Raw genomic sequence first — 14,201 nt, forward strand, 5'->3', positions numbered from 1 at the left:
ACACAGGAGGAGGGCAAGGCCGCCCCCCACCAAAAACAAAACAAACAAAAAAGGCCATGCCCCGGGGCAAATTATGGCCTCGGGAGGGGGGCCACGCGGCCCCCTTCCCGATTCTTTTTTTATAAAAAAATACAAATTGGGGGCAGGCCCTGGGGGATGGGGTCCCCAGGGTCAAAAAATAAGAAAAAGAAGGGGGGCTACACAGCCCCCTTTCTTAAAAAGAGTTTTTTTTTTTAAACGGGATGGGGAGGAGGCCACGCCCCCTCCTTTCATCACTCTGCAAACGCGCTCCCTGGCGTGTTTGCAGAGGGGGAACAAATTCCCCTTCAGTACTGGAGGTCCCTGGGGGCCAACTAGCCCACCAGGAACCTCCAGTATGTGCCAGAGGGCTGCGTTGCAGAGAGGTGTAATGAGGCCACGCCCCTTTTTACACCTCTCTGCAACACAGCTCCCTGGCGCTTACTGAAGGTACCTGGTGGGCTAGTTGGCCGCCAGGGGACCTCAGGATTCAAGGGGACTTAATCTCCCAACTTAAAACGCGCCACGGGCGTGTTTGCACAGTGGTGAAGGTAGGGCGCACGGCCTGAGGTGATACTGTGCAAACACGCCCTGTGGCGCGTTTTAAGTTGGGGAATTCATTCCTCTTCAATCCAGAGGTCCCCTAGGGGACAACTAGCCCACCAGGTACCGCCACTAAGCGCCACGGAGCTGCATTGCAGAGTGTTGTAAAAAGGGGTGTGGCCTCTGAACACCTCTCTGCAACGCAGCTCCCCGGCGCATACTGGAGGTACCTGGTGGGCTAGTTGGCCGCCAGGGGACCTCAGGATTCAAGGGGACTTATTCCCCCAACTTAAAACACCCCACGGGGCACGTTTGCACAGTGGTGAAGGTAGGTGGCAGGGCCTGAGGTGAGATCTGTGCAAACACGCACTGTGGCACGTTTTAAGTTGAGGAATTATTTCCTCTTCAATCCTGAGGGTCCCTGGGGACCAACTAGCCCACCAGGTACCTCCAGTAAGCGCCACGGAGCTGTGTTGCAGAGTGTTGTAAAAAGGGGCACGGCCTCTGAATACCTCTCTGCAATGCAGCTCCCTGGCGCATACTGGAGGTACCTGGTGGGCTAGTTGGCTCCCAGGGGACCTCAGGATTGAAGAGGAATCAATTCCCCAACTTAAAATGCGCCACAGGGCGTGTTTGCACACGTCACCTCGGGCCCCTCCCCCTTCCTTCACCATTGTACAAATATTCCTCTAAAAGCAGCCGAACTACGAATTCCGATTTACTCACCTGTAATCAGGAGAGAACCCAGTGCTGCATCTTTTAGCCCAGCACTGACCCTAAAAAGTAATTCTAAGCCTACTTACCAGTAACTTGTATTTCCTTCCATAGGAATCCATTGTGTGGTTTTCACCAGAAAATTTTCTGTGTCCATTTTTTAAACTTACAAATATTCCTCTAAAATCAGCCGAACTACGAATCCCGATTTACTCACCTGTTATCAGGAGAGAACCCAGGGCTGCATCTTTTAGCCCAGCACTGACCCTGAAAAGTAATTCTAAGCGTACTTACCAGTAACTTGTATTTCCTTCCCTAGGAATCCATTGTGTGGTTTTCACCAGAAAAGTTTCTAAGTGTCTATTTTCACAAACTAAAAATATTCCTAAAAAATCGTCTGTATGACTTAAATGCATTCTTTCAACTGTTTACAGGAGGTTGGCCAGTGCTGGATCCAGGATCCAACACTGAGTAAGGAAAAGTAACGATAACACTACTTACCTGTTAAGTGAATTTTCTGCCATAGGATAACATTGGTGATTCTATGGGAAAAAGTTTCTGTCAACTTTTAAAATACAATAATATTCCTTAAAAATTACTACTGTAACCAAAGCGCTTTTACTCAACTGCTTACAGAAGATGTCCAAGGACTGAATCTAGGATCCAGTCCTGTGGTTAGAAAAGTAATCCATAAAGTAACTAATTGCATGTAACTAGAAATTCACATTGAGCTCAATGTTGATTTGTGTTTGAAATTGTGTTGCCCATTGCAACAACTGTAACTTCTGTACTTAAAAGTCTGTTGCCTATTTGCCAAGTATTTAAACTAAAGTAATTCATTCTGAGAAAGTATATTTTGTATTGTAATATATAATGTAATTATAATCCTTTAAAAAAAATATATCTAAAAATAAATAGTTTAAAAAATGTAGTAAATCAGTATAAAAAAAATCAGTATAACAATTAATACATTCAACATTGTCATTTACAAAACCTTTGAAATTCACTGAAAAAAACCATAGGTTTCAGGCCTGATATAGTTAGGAATTAGCATTTAAAAAACCTTTGAAATTCACTGAAAAAACCATAGGTTTCAGGGGCGTTATAGTTAGGAATTGGCATTTAAAAAACCTTAAACATTCACTGAAAAAACCATAGGTTTCAGGGGCGTTATAGTTAGCTGGACATTTCCCTCGTACAAAACTCTAGAAATTCCCCCGTTATAGTTAGTTCAGCTAACTATAACTCACGCCCCCGCAATACACTGCTGATGACGTCACATATTACATCACTCATGACATGGTCAGTGACATCACTGATGACATCTCAAATGACATCACTGATGACGTCATCCATGTGATAAATTTTTGCATCTTCTCACACCCTTTGATATACTCAATCAAAATTTCAGACGTCCATTCTCAAAACCATAGATACTCCAATACCAATAACTACATACCCACTCATTGACTCTCAGATCTACACACACATCCACTCACTCACCTGTACAGTCACTCATACTTACAGGCACTCAATACAGGACTATCATATGCATTTATACACCTACATAGACACTCACACACCACCAATCATCCATAGAGGTACTCTCACACCTAGTCAGTCATGCAAATAATTAATTACACTCCCATTTACTCACCTATGCAGTTATTCACACACAAGTTCACTTACTCATAAAAATAGTACCACATTCTTACGCTCTTAAACAATCACTGATACAAGCACACACTCATCCATACAGCCACTCTCACAATCACACACTCTCACATATACCCACTTATATACTCTTACACACATATATACTGCCTTTCACATATGTAGTTAGTCACACATGTACCACTGAGATATACATTCAATCCCTAACACACCCATACATACACTGACCCAACCATACAGTCCATCACAGATGCACTCTTAAAACCATGCACCCATGCAATCACCCACTCACACATGTATGCACAGAGTCACACACACCCCACCCAAACAGATACTCAGACAACCAATCAATAACCCATAGAGACACTCATATAGCTATTCACAAAACCATGCAGCCGCTTATACACCAACAGACAGACAGATACAGACATTCACACAGTTTAGTCACTAGTCTGCAGTAAGATACATTTAATGATTCACTTATAGAGTCAGTCACGCACCTACTAAATCATCCATTCACACACTTATACACCCACTCATTCTTCCATAGGTTTTTCCCTATATATATATATTAAAGATATTTAAAATTTACAGAAACACACACTCACTGGATGACATCATCAGTGATGTCATCAGTGATGTCATTTCAGATGTCATCAGTGATGTCATCAGTGATGTCACTGACCATGTCATGAGTGATGTAATATGTGACGTCATCAGCAGTGCATTGTGGGGGCACGAGTTATAGTTAGCTGAACTAACTATAACGGGGTAATTTCTAGGGTTTTGCATGAGGGAAATGTCCAGCTAACTATAACGCCCCTGAAACCTATGGTTTTTTCAGTGAATATATATATATATATTACCTACTGGCGTTCGCCAGTAGGTAGTTATAGTTAGGACCTAGTTACTATAGGAAAATGGCAACATTCTATTCCCAATAACTTTGGCGCCGATTGATGAATCTTCGCGAAATTTTCAAAACTAATTCTTTGTTGAGATCAGCTCCTATGTTGAAAGTTTGGGGGTGATTCGTCACGGAGGGGGCCAAGAAATAAGGGGGGTGCCAAAACATGTTTTCTCCATGTTAATTTCCATAGGAAACTTTAGACAAGGCTACAGGTCGAACGGGTGAACGGAATTACCCCAAATTTGGCAGGGAGAAGGGTCTTGGTCTAGAAAGCACGCTTTTGTTTATTTGGTGTAAATTCGTTCAGTAGTTTTTGAGAAATATCAAAATTTACAGATATCGATATTTGGGAATTCTGCCATCTGATTGGCTGAGGCGTTACGAGCACGAGCTTGTTGCTGATTGGCTGCGCGCGGTGTGAGCGGTTGCAACTTGGAAGTGTTGGCCGCAATTTTGTGATTCAGAGGGGGAAAAAAGGGGGAAAGAAGTGGGAAATAGGAGGGTAGGAGCACTGTAACCTCTGTGGGGTGTTTATGGTGTGCTATAGAGGGGGTGCAAAGCAAAGTATTTACCACTACCGGTGTGTAAGTGGTGGGCTATGGAAATTAAGTGAGGTATTGGGTAGAGTCTGATGCGGGTAAGGTGAGCTGGTGCGGGACTCGGGGTTTAAAACGTGAGCCCAAATTGTGTGTCTTATGCTGTGAAGTCATGTTCCGTGGCCGCTGCACTACAGTTGTGGAAGTAGTGTCCGGATGTGTTTATAACTACTAGGACGAACTACTGACCCGTACTGGTATGAAAGTCCTAGGGTACGGAATACATGTGAGGTATTGTCTAGAGTCTCATGTTGCTAAACTGAGCTGCTGCCGGAGTCGGGTATTAAAGCGTGAGCCCAAACTGTGTGTCATATGCTGTGAAGTCATGTGCTCTGGCCGCTGTGCCACATCTGTGCAAGTAGTGTCAGCATGTAGTTATAGGTACTTGGATGAACTTTTGTTTAGAACATTGTAGCTTGTGAATGGTGCTTATGTGGTGTTGTATAGGGAGTGCGAAGGTAAATCAATATGGTATTTGTAGAACACAAACTACTCATCCCTGTGGGTGAGTAGAGCTAGGGATCAAAGCGAGAGGTCTGTGCTGCAAAGTGAGATGGTCTTGCCTCTGCGCCACAGCTGTGTGGAGAATAAATTTTGGCGAGGGTGCGGAGTTGGTGTTATCTGGCCCTAAAATAGCAGGCCAAAGTTCTAAGTTATAGGGTGGCTCTAAAAAGAGCCCTTGTGTTCATTAGTTGGAGTTACATATAAGTGCGGATGCACAGCTTCAAGTTATTCAGGAAAACTCGTTTTCCCTGATCTGTGAAGTGTACTCCATCACTTCTGTATATATCCTCCATATCAAAACGTATGTTGTTGTTGTATATGGACCCCATTTTGTGGTCTCTGAGGTATGCAGACACAGCTTTGTTGACTTTTTTCTGAGATTTTTCAATCTGAGGACAAAATTGTTTGGACCATTTCCACTTCTGTCTTTGGCATATATTGGAATAGACAAAGACAGTTTGAGGCAAAAGTAACATCAATTGTCCAAAGGTGTCCTTCATAAGCATTTCCAAATCTACCCCAGTCAATGTGCCTAGGTCGTTTCCACCACAGTGCACAATCATGAGGTCAGGGTATTGGAGATGCAAACAGGTTTTAACCAAAGGCAACAATTGGTGCCACTTCAATCCTCTCTGTCCATACCATCTAATGTCCACATTTTGTAAACCTAGGTCTAAGTCAATACGTCTCTGTTCTGCATACCTCTTGCACCAGAAAACATAGCTATGTCCTACGATCCACACTAGCATTTTGAAGGTATGGCTGGAAGGTATGGAAAGATGTCTGTAGCTCATGCAGTTCCTTCGTAGAATAAGAGATATGTTTAAAGATGGGGAACTAGTTTCTTTTCGCATACAAAACGGTACCTGATTGGGAGATGAAAAGCATTGTTTTTTAAAAGTAGGGTGCACATTTGTTTTGTGGAAAAGTATGTGTGTGATTGGTTAAGAAAAAGCAGTTTGCACGTATATGTTATAGTACATATTATAGGATAAAATTTGCTCAACTCAACCACACCTCCTACTTGCATTTGGAAGGCACTGTTCGAACTTAAAACAATTGTGAACTTTTACCCTGCACGTGCCGTTAAATGTTCGAGAAAATGTTGCAAAAAAATATCGTTAGGTTTAAAAAAATTGATGAACTTTTAACCTCCACGTGTTGTAGAATGTTCTAGAAAGTGTGTTGATAGAATACGTTGCATTTCTGACTTCGATGTGTACTTGAATATTTAAAAAACTATTTATATGGAAAAGTAGAAAGACAGTAATAGAGAGAATTTTTGAAAGCTAAAAGAATCAAGGAACTATTGTAATTTGTTCTGGATTACCTACAGGCGGTCGACAGTAGGTAGTTATCCCTGTTAACGGTCTGAAAGTGCGGTGTTGCTCAGAGTGGCATGGTGGTGATATGATATGGTGCTACACTCGGGTATGAAACCGAGAGTCTAAACCGTGAGGTCATTGCTGTAAAGTGATGTGGTCTGGTGTTTGTAGCATTCGTGTGCAAGTAGTGTTAGTAGGCGTTTATAACATACAGGGAGTGGGAAGTGAACTACTGACCGTTACTGTGTGTTGATAGTATACCGGAAGCGGGAAGCGAAGTAGTTACACCTACCGGTGTGAAGACTTGGGGATGAAACCGAGCTGATTGCTGTAAAGTGATGGGCTCTGGGCGGTATAGGATACTAGCCGCTGTAGTATAAGTGTGTAAGTAGTGTTAGTATGCGTTTATAGTCTATACGGAGTGGGAAGCGAACTACTGATCCCTATTGGTGTGAAGACTCGGGGATTAAACCGTGAGCCTAAATTGTGAGCTCATTGCTGTAAAGTGATGTGCTCTGGGCGCTGTAGCATATTTTTGGAAGAAGTGTTAGTTTACGTTTATACAATATAGGGAGTAGGAAGCGAAAGTCTTACCCCTGCCGGTGTCAAGACTCGTGGATGAAACTATGAGCTCATTGCTGTAAAGTCATGTGCTCTGTGTAGTATTCCATTGTAAGTCATAGGTGAATGTTAGTATGTAATTCTACTAAAATCTAAGGGGCATATAGTCAAGGAACGGCGTTAAAATTATCGCCGCTTTAGCGACAGGAAACAGCCGCTAAAACGGCGATAATGGGCTTGATAATATGCCGTAGAGAATTCCAATAGAAGCCCATCTTAACACGAGAACATGGGCTTCTTTTGGAATTCTCTACGGCATATTATCAAGCCCATTATCGCCATTTTAGCGGCAGGAATTTTAACGTCGTTCCTTGATAATATGGCCCTCAGTATGTAATGTTAGAATGTAGGGCTGTCATGAGGGGAACCTTGAGGAGTTTGTACACGGTGCTGGATTAGACGGTTGCTTTGCTGTCTGCGCCTGTTGGTGGTTGTTTCAGGTGTCTTGTTTTCTTGTAATAAATCTACTTATTGGATTCACTGCTGTCTGCCTCTTCACTACATAAATTTGGTGACGAGTGGGAAAAGGCAAAAAGAAGGCACCACTCAGCAATATTTCCAAAATTGCTTCCGTTGTGCTGAAGACCCGTTTTGTTTGTGTAGCTGTTTCTACTCATGCCAGGGTCGTCGGCTCATTGAACTATTGTCATCCAACTTCTGGTAGGATTTATATTTTTATATTTTGCGCCTCCTCTGCTTCTTCACTACATTCTGGTCGCTGTACTACACGTGTGTAAGTAGTGTTAGTATGCGTTTATACTAACAAATGCATCATGGTAGTAGGGAGGACGACCTCTCAGGCGCAGCTCATACAATGTCCCGGGGTATGCATTCGCTGGACATTTATGTTTGCTATTAGAGGGTGGTGCATGGCTTCCACCCTGTGATAGCAAATACTTGTTCGACTACTTGAAGCGAGAGGAGGAAAACCTTGTATCGCTGTAATAGAGGGGATGCGGATGGTAAAAATGGAGAGAAAAGAACAAAACAAAAAAAAGCGGGGTCTCACTCGTTCTTTTAAATGAGGCCCCTGGTGGGTGGGTAATGTTACATGGCCAATCCAATTATTATATTGTGGGGTCTCTGTAGGACTGGGGATCTTAATGTCACGTGTAAATTAGGCGCGGAAGGGCACAGAGACATTTTGCAGCCTAGGGGAGCGTCACCTTCCCAGGTATTGTTTACTAATTGTTCGGGGGGTTCGAGGCCAACTGAAGTCCGTGGATCGCCACACTCCGGGTCTTTATTTAAATATGCAGGGTGGGCCTCGGCAGTCCCTGAAGCCTCGGTGGTCCTAGGCAGTGCCTTATTTGTTCTGTAATCACACGGGCAGTACTTATGGTGTTATAAAGTGATACACTCATAGAACTCTTGCAGTTGTACAATTACCCAGGCTTCATTTGTCTAATAGTCAATTAGATTATGTTTGGTAGGTGCTCTCTAATATTAAATAATGTTGTCCTTAAAATCTCCTAGAAACAGATGATTTTCACAATAAACAATAGACAAGTGTCATCAGAAAAAGAAGACCTATACACTCAGTTATTTATTTGAAAAAATAAGTAACCTTTATTAAAACAGAAATAAATAGAAATGTAACTATAATAGAACAGTATAATAAAAAAAAGTGGGTTGGACTCCAGTGGAAGCAGCGTAGGAAACCTGCAAGACAAAAATGAAACATAAGTATGTGTGCTATGTGGAAGAGGTAAAGAAAGGTAGTCCGAATGAAAGGACCATAGTGAGAATGGAAGGGAGGGGGAGTGGGTGGAAGGGAGAAGGGGAGGGAGAGTCAAAAGAAGAGAGGGAGGAGGAGACAGAGCGTTAGCCTATTGCACCCAGCCCTTAGTGTTTACCCTCCGTCACCCGTTTGTCTAGGACGCTGGGGTCTGCGAGAAAGAGTGTGGTTCAGCAAGTCCTTCAAATTAAATACATGAGGCCAGAGATTAAGGGCAATAACATTATCGTCGCTTTAGCGGCAGGAAACTGCCGCTAAAGCGGCGATAAGGGGTTGATAATATGCCCTTGTGAATTCCCTTAGAAGCCCAGGTTCTGGTGTGAACTTGGGCTTCTATTGGAATCTACAAGGGCATATTATCAACCCCTTATCATCGCTTTAGCGGCAGTTTCCTGTCGCTAAAGTGGTGACAACGTTATCGCCGTTGTTTGATAATATAGTCCTACATTATTAGCTACGGGAAAATCGCTTGCATGCACCTGTGCACCCAGGGTGCTGCACCCCAACCCCTTCCCCCACACTGTGCTCAATTGTAGGTCTTGCACCCAGAGGCTTCACTGCTCACCTGCCACCACTGGTGTGTCCCACGACGTGTTGGTGCAAGCTCCTAGTCCGGGGTATGTTTGTCCGATAGACCAGGTCTCCGGTCGGGGACGGTGTCTTGATGCCACGATGGAAGGTGTCAGAATGCCAGGGCATCATTGTAAGGTCAGCTCCCGCTCCGCCCTTCTTGTGGCAATCAATGGAATGTCTGAAAAGGGAGGAATAATTTAATGGTGGAAACGTCTGGAGGTAAATGAAGGTTTATTTCAAGCTTGATAGAAAATAGGAGTTGAGTGCATCCTTTGTTTTTGAAGTACGATCTACCAACTGTTAGTGGTAATCGTGGTTCAAAGAGGAGTTGGAGTGCACGAGAATACACAAGGTTAAATAATATTTTATGCCAACGTTCACATACAAAGGAACAGAGCGCATGCTAGAAGCATAATCTGCATGTGTAATGCAGTGGCAGGAGCCTATGTGCATGTACACTTAGTAAGGAGCTCACTACAGTGTCCTAAAAGCCAATGCCACGTGTCTGTAGGGCAGCGCTGCCCGCTGGCTCAGGCCTACAGTACGGTCCAGCAGGTCCTTAAAATTAGACCGATGTGACTGAATGAGGTCAGAGATCACATCATTATGCACGGCAACATCGCTTTTTCGCACGTGCGCACTCAGGGTGATGCACCCCACCTCCCCGCAGAACCGCCCTCAACAGGTGTCTGTAGGGCAGCGCTGCCCGTAGGTTCAGGCCTACCTTATGGTACAGCAGGTCTTTAAAATGAGACAGAGATGTGACTGAATGAGGTCAAAGATCACATCATAACACATGGCAATATCGCTTATTCGCACGTGCGCAGTCTGGCTGATGCATTCCATCCCTCCCGCAGCACCGTGCTGAAGAGGTGTCTGTAGGGCAGCGCTGCCCGCTGGCTCAGGCCTACAGTACAGTCCAGCAGGTCTTTAAAATGAGACAGATGTGACTGAATGAGGTCAAAGATCACATCATAACACATGGTAATATCGTTTGTTCGGACCTGCGCAGCTAGGCTGAAGCACCCCACCCCTCTCGCCGCAGCGCGCTCAATTGGAGGCCCTGTGCACCCAGGCCGCTCTGCTTAGCTGCTGTCATTGGTGTGTGAGCAAACACTACGGGCAGCAGTGCTCACAATTCAGATGGAGTGTTGATTGCAGGAGAGTGTACACCTCATGGATCCCTTTCGTAGACGACGGGCAGTAGGGCTCACAATTTAGAGCCCGTGTTGATTGGCAGGATGGAGTACACCTCATGGATCCATTTTTTTTTTTATTGCGCATTGTGATATGCGAGGTGGATGCGGCAAATAATTTGAGGTAGTGTGGAAGAAGAGGGATGTGTGGCATCGTGGTTATCCTATTTATATGTATGCAAAGTGGGCTGGGCTTGCGTACGCCAGGCCTGCGTAGGGGTGTGAATAATTATTCCGGGGACTTGGGTGTTGTTCAGTTCCTGCCTGGCCAGAAAGTGTACTTATGCGTGTTTCTTTTGTAGTTTCGACCTCGCAGAGTGTGCAATTTAGATTAGTGTAGCATGTGTCGGGAGGGCGGAAACTATCGTTAATGAGATGGCATGTGATCTAGGATGTGCAGTCTGCCCGTGGCTGATGATACTCCTTAGAGCCAGCAATACCCTGGCCGAAAGGCAGCACAATAATGTGCAGACACACACACCAGGGGCATCGTGTAACACATATTTGTTTTTTGATGGAACGTTTGAGATGCATGGCAATCACACGTGGAAGGCTAATGTACAGAGCATGAATATTGATCAAGATGATCGTTGCATGTTGTGTGTAGTATAAGATATGTGTATACAGGAAAACACTTTTCAAAAAAGCTTTCTAAGCAGAAGAGGTGTCTCCAATCAAACGCTGTTGAGAGAATGAGTAAAATGGGTGGGATCGTACAACTGTTACAATGGGAAATGTTATGAACCAATCAAATGCTTTTTTTTAAGGTCACATGGCAATCGCGCACCGCGCATGCAAGGAGGCTGCACCCGATGCGATTTTGACAAAATATATTTATCATAATATAAGTTTATTACAGTTAGAAATATATAAATGTTTAAAATAATTTAGATTTTTGTGTGCTCTCATATTCTGTTTAAAGTTATTTAGATATTCTTTTGAGACCCAAAAAAAAAAAGGGAATGGCGTACCCGGCGCAATACTATACGTCTGTGATGTAACACAGGGCATGACAACGTGTACTCGGTGAATACGTAACGCGCAGCAGGCGTGACCCCATACGTACATAACGTAACGCGTGGCTTGGTACTGCGTACCCGTCGGATACCATAGTACCTGGGGTGACTTGGATACGAAATGTGCATCATTTACGAGTTAAGCAATATGGCGCATAGGATTCGTGTGGTGATGGAGCTTGGTACGCTACCGGTATGGAAGTGCAGTTTTCTCCCCCCCCAAAAATATATATACATATTTTTGGGGAAGATATCAAACATTACATGATTTTTAAAGTTAAAAACAAGAAGTATAATAGAGTTCCAAAATATTAAAAAATATAATTGAAAAAAGATAGGTTTTATAAATATTAAAATATGAAATTAATATTTAAAAAACCTTTGAAATTCACTGAAAAAACCAGAGGTTATACAGACGTTATAGTTAGGAATTAGCATTTAAAAAACCTTTGAAATTCACTAAAAAAAACATAGGTTTCAGGGACGTTATAGTTAGTTGAAAATTTGACTCATATAAAACCAGAGAAATTCGCCTGTTATAGTTAGTTGAGCTAACTATAACACGCGCGCCCGCAATGCACTGCTGATGATGTCACATATAACATCACTCATGACATGGTCAGTGACACCACTGATGACATCACTGATGACATCTCAAATGACATCACTCATGACATCATCCACGTGACAATCTGATGCACATACTGATGCTCTCATATAAACTTTGATACACCCATTCTAAAATGCTGACTACTATTTTTGAAACCATACAAAGAAGAATGCACTCACTATTTTCTAGGTCTACACACACATCCAGTCACTTATACATGTAGTTACTCATCAATAGAGGACTATAATATGCACTCATACATCTATACATGAAGTCATACGCTGCCACTCATCCATAGAGTTACTCACACGCCTAGTCAGTACTACAAAGAATGAATCACATACCCATTTAATCATGTATACAGTTATAAACACCAACTTTGTTATTTTTAGACACACCACATCACTTATTTATAAAGATACTAACACATATTTACTGTCTTATACAATCACTGATAGAAGCAGACACTTATTTATACACCCACTCTTGAAATAACTTAGTCTCACGTATACTCATTTATATACTCCAACACTCACATATAGTGGCTTAAAACATATGTAGTGAGTCACAGATATACCACTGTGACATTTATTCACTCACCAACACACCCATAGACACACTAACTCACCCATTCTGCCCTTTCCAGATGCACTTTTTTAATCCATACAACCACTGAATCACCCACTCAGACATCTATGCACAGACTCATACACCCACCCACCCTCACAAACACTCAGGGACCCATACAGATACTCAGACAACAAATCAATAACCTAAATAGACACTCATGTAGGTATTCAGCAACTCATGCAGTTGCTTACACACCAATGAAGAGACTAATACAGACTTTTACACAGTTTAGTCAGTAACCTATGCATTCAGTAAGACACGTTCAATTACTCACTTATACAGTCAGTCACATACATACGAAATAATTACTTTAGGCACTTGTAAATGCATTCATTCTTCTATACACCTTGGCATATATATATAAAACATATTTACATTTTATAGAAACACACATTCACTGGATGATGTCATGGGTGATGTCATCAGTGATGTCATTTGAGATGTCATCAGTGATGTCATCAGTGATGTCACTGACCATGTCATGAGTTATGCAATATGTGACATCATCAGCAGTGCATTGCGGGTGCGAGTTATAGTTAGCTCAACTAACTATAACAGGCGAATTTCTCTGGTTTTATATGAGTCAAATGTTCAACTAACTATAACGTCCCTGAAACCTATGTTTTTTTTGTGAATTTCAAAGGATTTTTAAATGCTAATTCCTAACTAATGTATGCAAATTCAAACATACCGGTTACTCATGTAATTGCATATGATTAAGACCGCTGTACGGTCGAAACGCGTAATGCTTACCTGCCGGTACCTTTTGGAATAAAGAACTTTGTTATGAATCACTCCCGACTGAAGGGCCTGTTTTCCTACTTTGTGAAGGCATTTTGGGATTCCTTTTGGCATATATATATATATATATATATATTCACTGAAAAAACCATAGGTTTCACACATGTTATAGTTAGCGGAAATTTTACTGATAAAAAACCAATGAAATTCCCCCGTTATAGTTAGTGCAGGCAACTATAACTCACGTGACCGCAATCCTCTGCTGATGCTAATACTGTATTTAGACACTTATTTGCCCATGTCTTCTTCCATACATTTTTAGCTATACATATATTACAAATATTTTTTTTTCATAAAGACACATATGTCATCAGCAGAAGATTGCGGTCGCGTGAGTTATAGTTGCCTGCACTAACTATAACGGGGGAATTTCATTGGTTTTTTATCAGTAAAATTTCCGCTAACTATAACATGTGTGAAACCTATGGTTTTTTCAGTGAATTTGCAAGGTTTTTTAAATGCTAATTCCTAACTATAACGTGTGTGAAACCTATGGTTTTTTCAGTGAATTTGTACGGTTTTTTAAATGCTAAGTTACTTTACGCCATTCGTGGCGTGCGCGCCCACTTTACGCAGTTAGTGCCGTGCACGCACGGTGGGCACGCGGTGCGATGACAAAGCAAGAAAGCACGTCAACAAATCTGTTTCTGCTTTCCTCCGTGACTATGGTATGGGTGCCATTTACCACAACAACTTGCGTTATGACATGCAAGACATTTATAGAGGAGATGG

The 14,201-nt window shown here is 42.5% G+C and overlaps 1 protein-coding gene across 6 annotated transcripts in view; it reads right to left on the reverse strand.

Annotated features, from left to right (window-relative positions):
* LOC146867949 (uncharacterized) overlaps window positions 1-14,201 on the reverse strand; it is a 507,623-nt gene that overhangs the window by 349,117 nt on the left and 144,305 nt on the right. For 2 of the 6 annotated variants that reach the window (XR_014962394.1, XR_014962388.1), the window contains 2 exons: window positions 9,209-9,394; window positions 8,451-8,567 (listed from right to left, as the gene is read on the reverse strand). The exons of the other annotated variants lie outside the window; for them this stretch is intronic. The gene's annotated coding sequence lies outside the window, so the exon portion shown is untranslated. Of the gene's footprint in view, window positions 1-8,450; window positions 8,568-9,208; window positions 9,395-14,201 lie in introns of those variants that run through there. 6 annotated transcript variants of the gene reach the window in all.

This window comes from Triturus cristatus, chromosome 1_2 (genome assembly GCF_964204655.1).
Source record: "Triturus cristatus chromosome 1_2, aTriCri1.1, whole genome shotgun sequence".
In the NCBI taxonomy this organism is placed as follows: domain Eukaryota; kingdom Metazoa; phylum Chordata; class Amphibia; order Caudata; family Salamandridae; genus Triturus; species Triturus cristatus.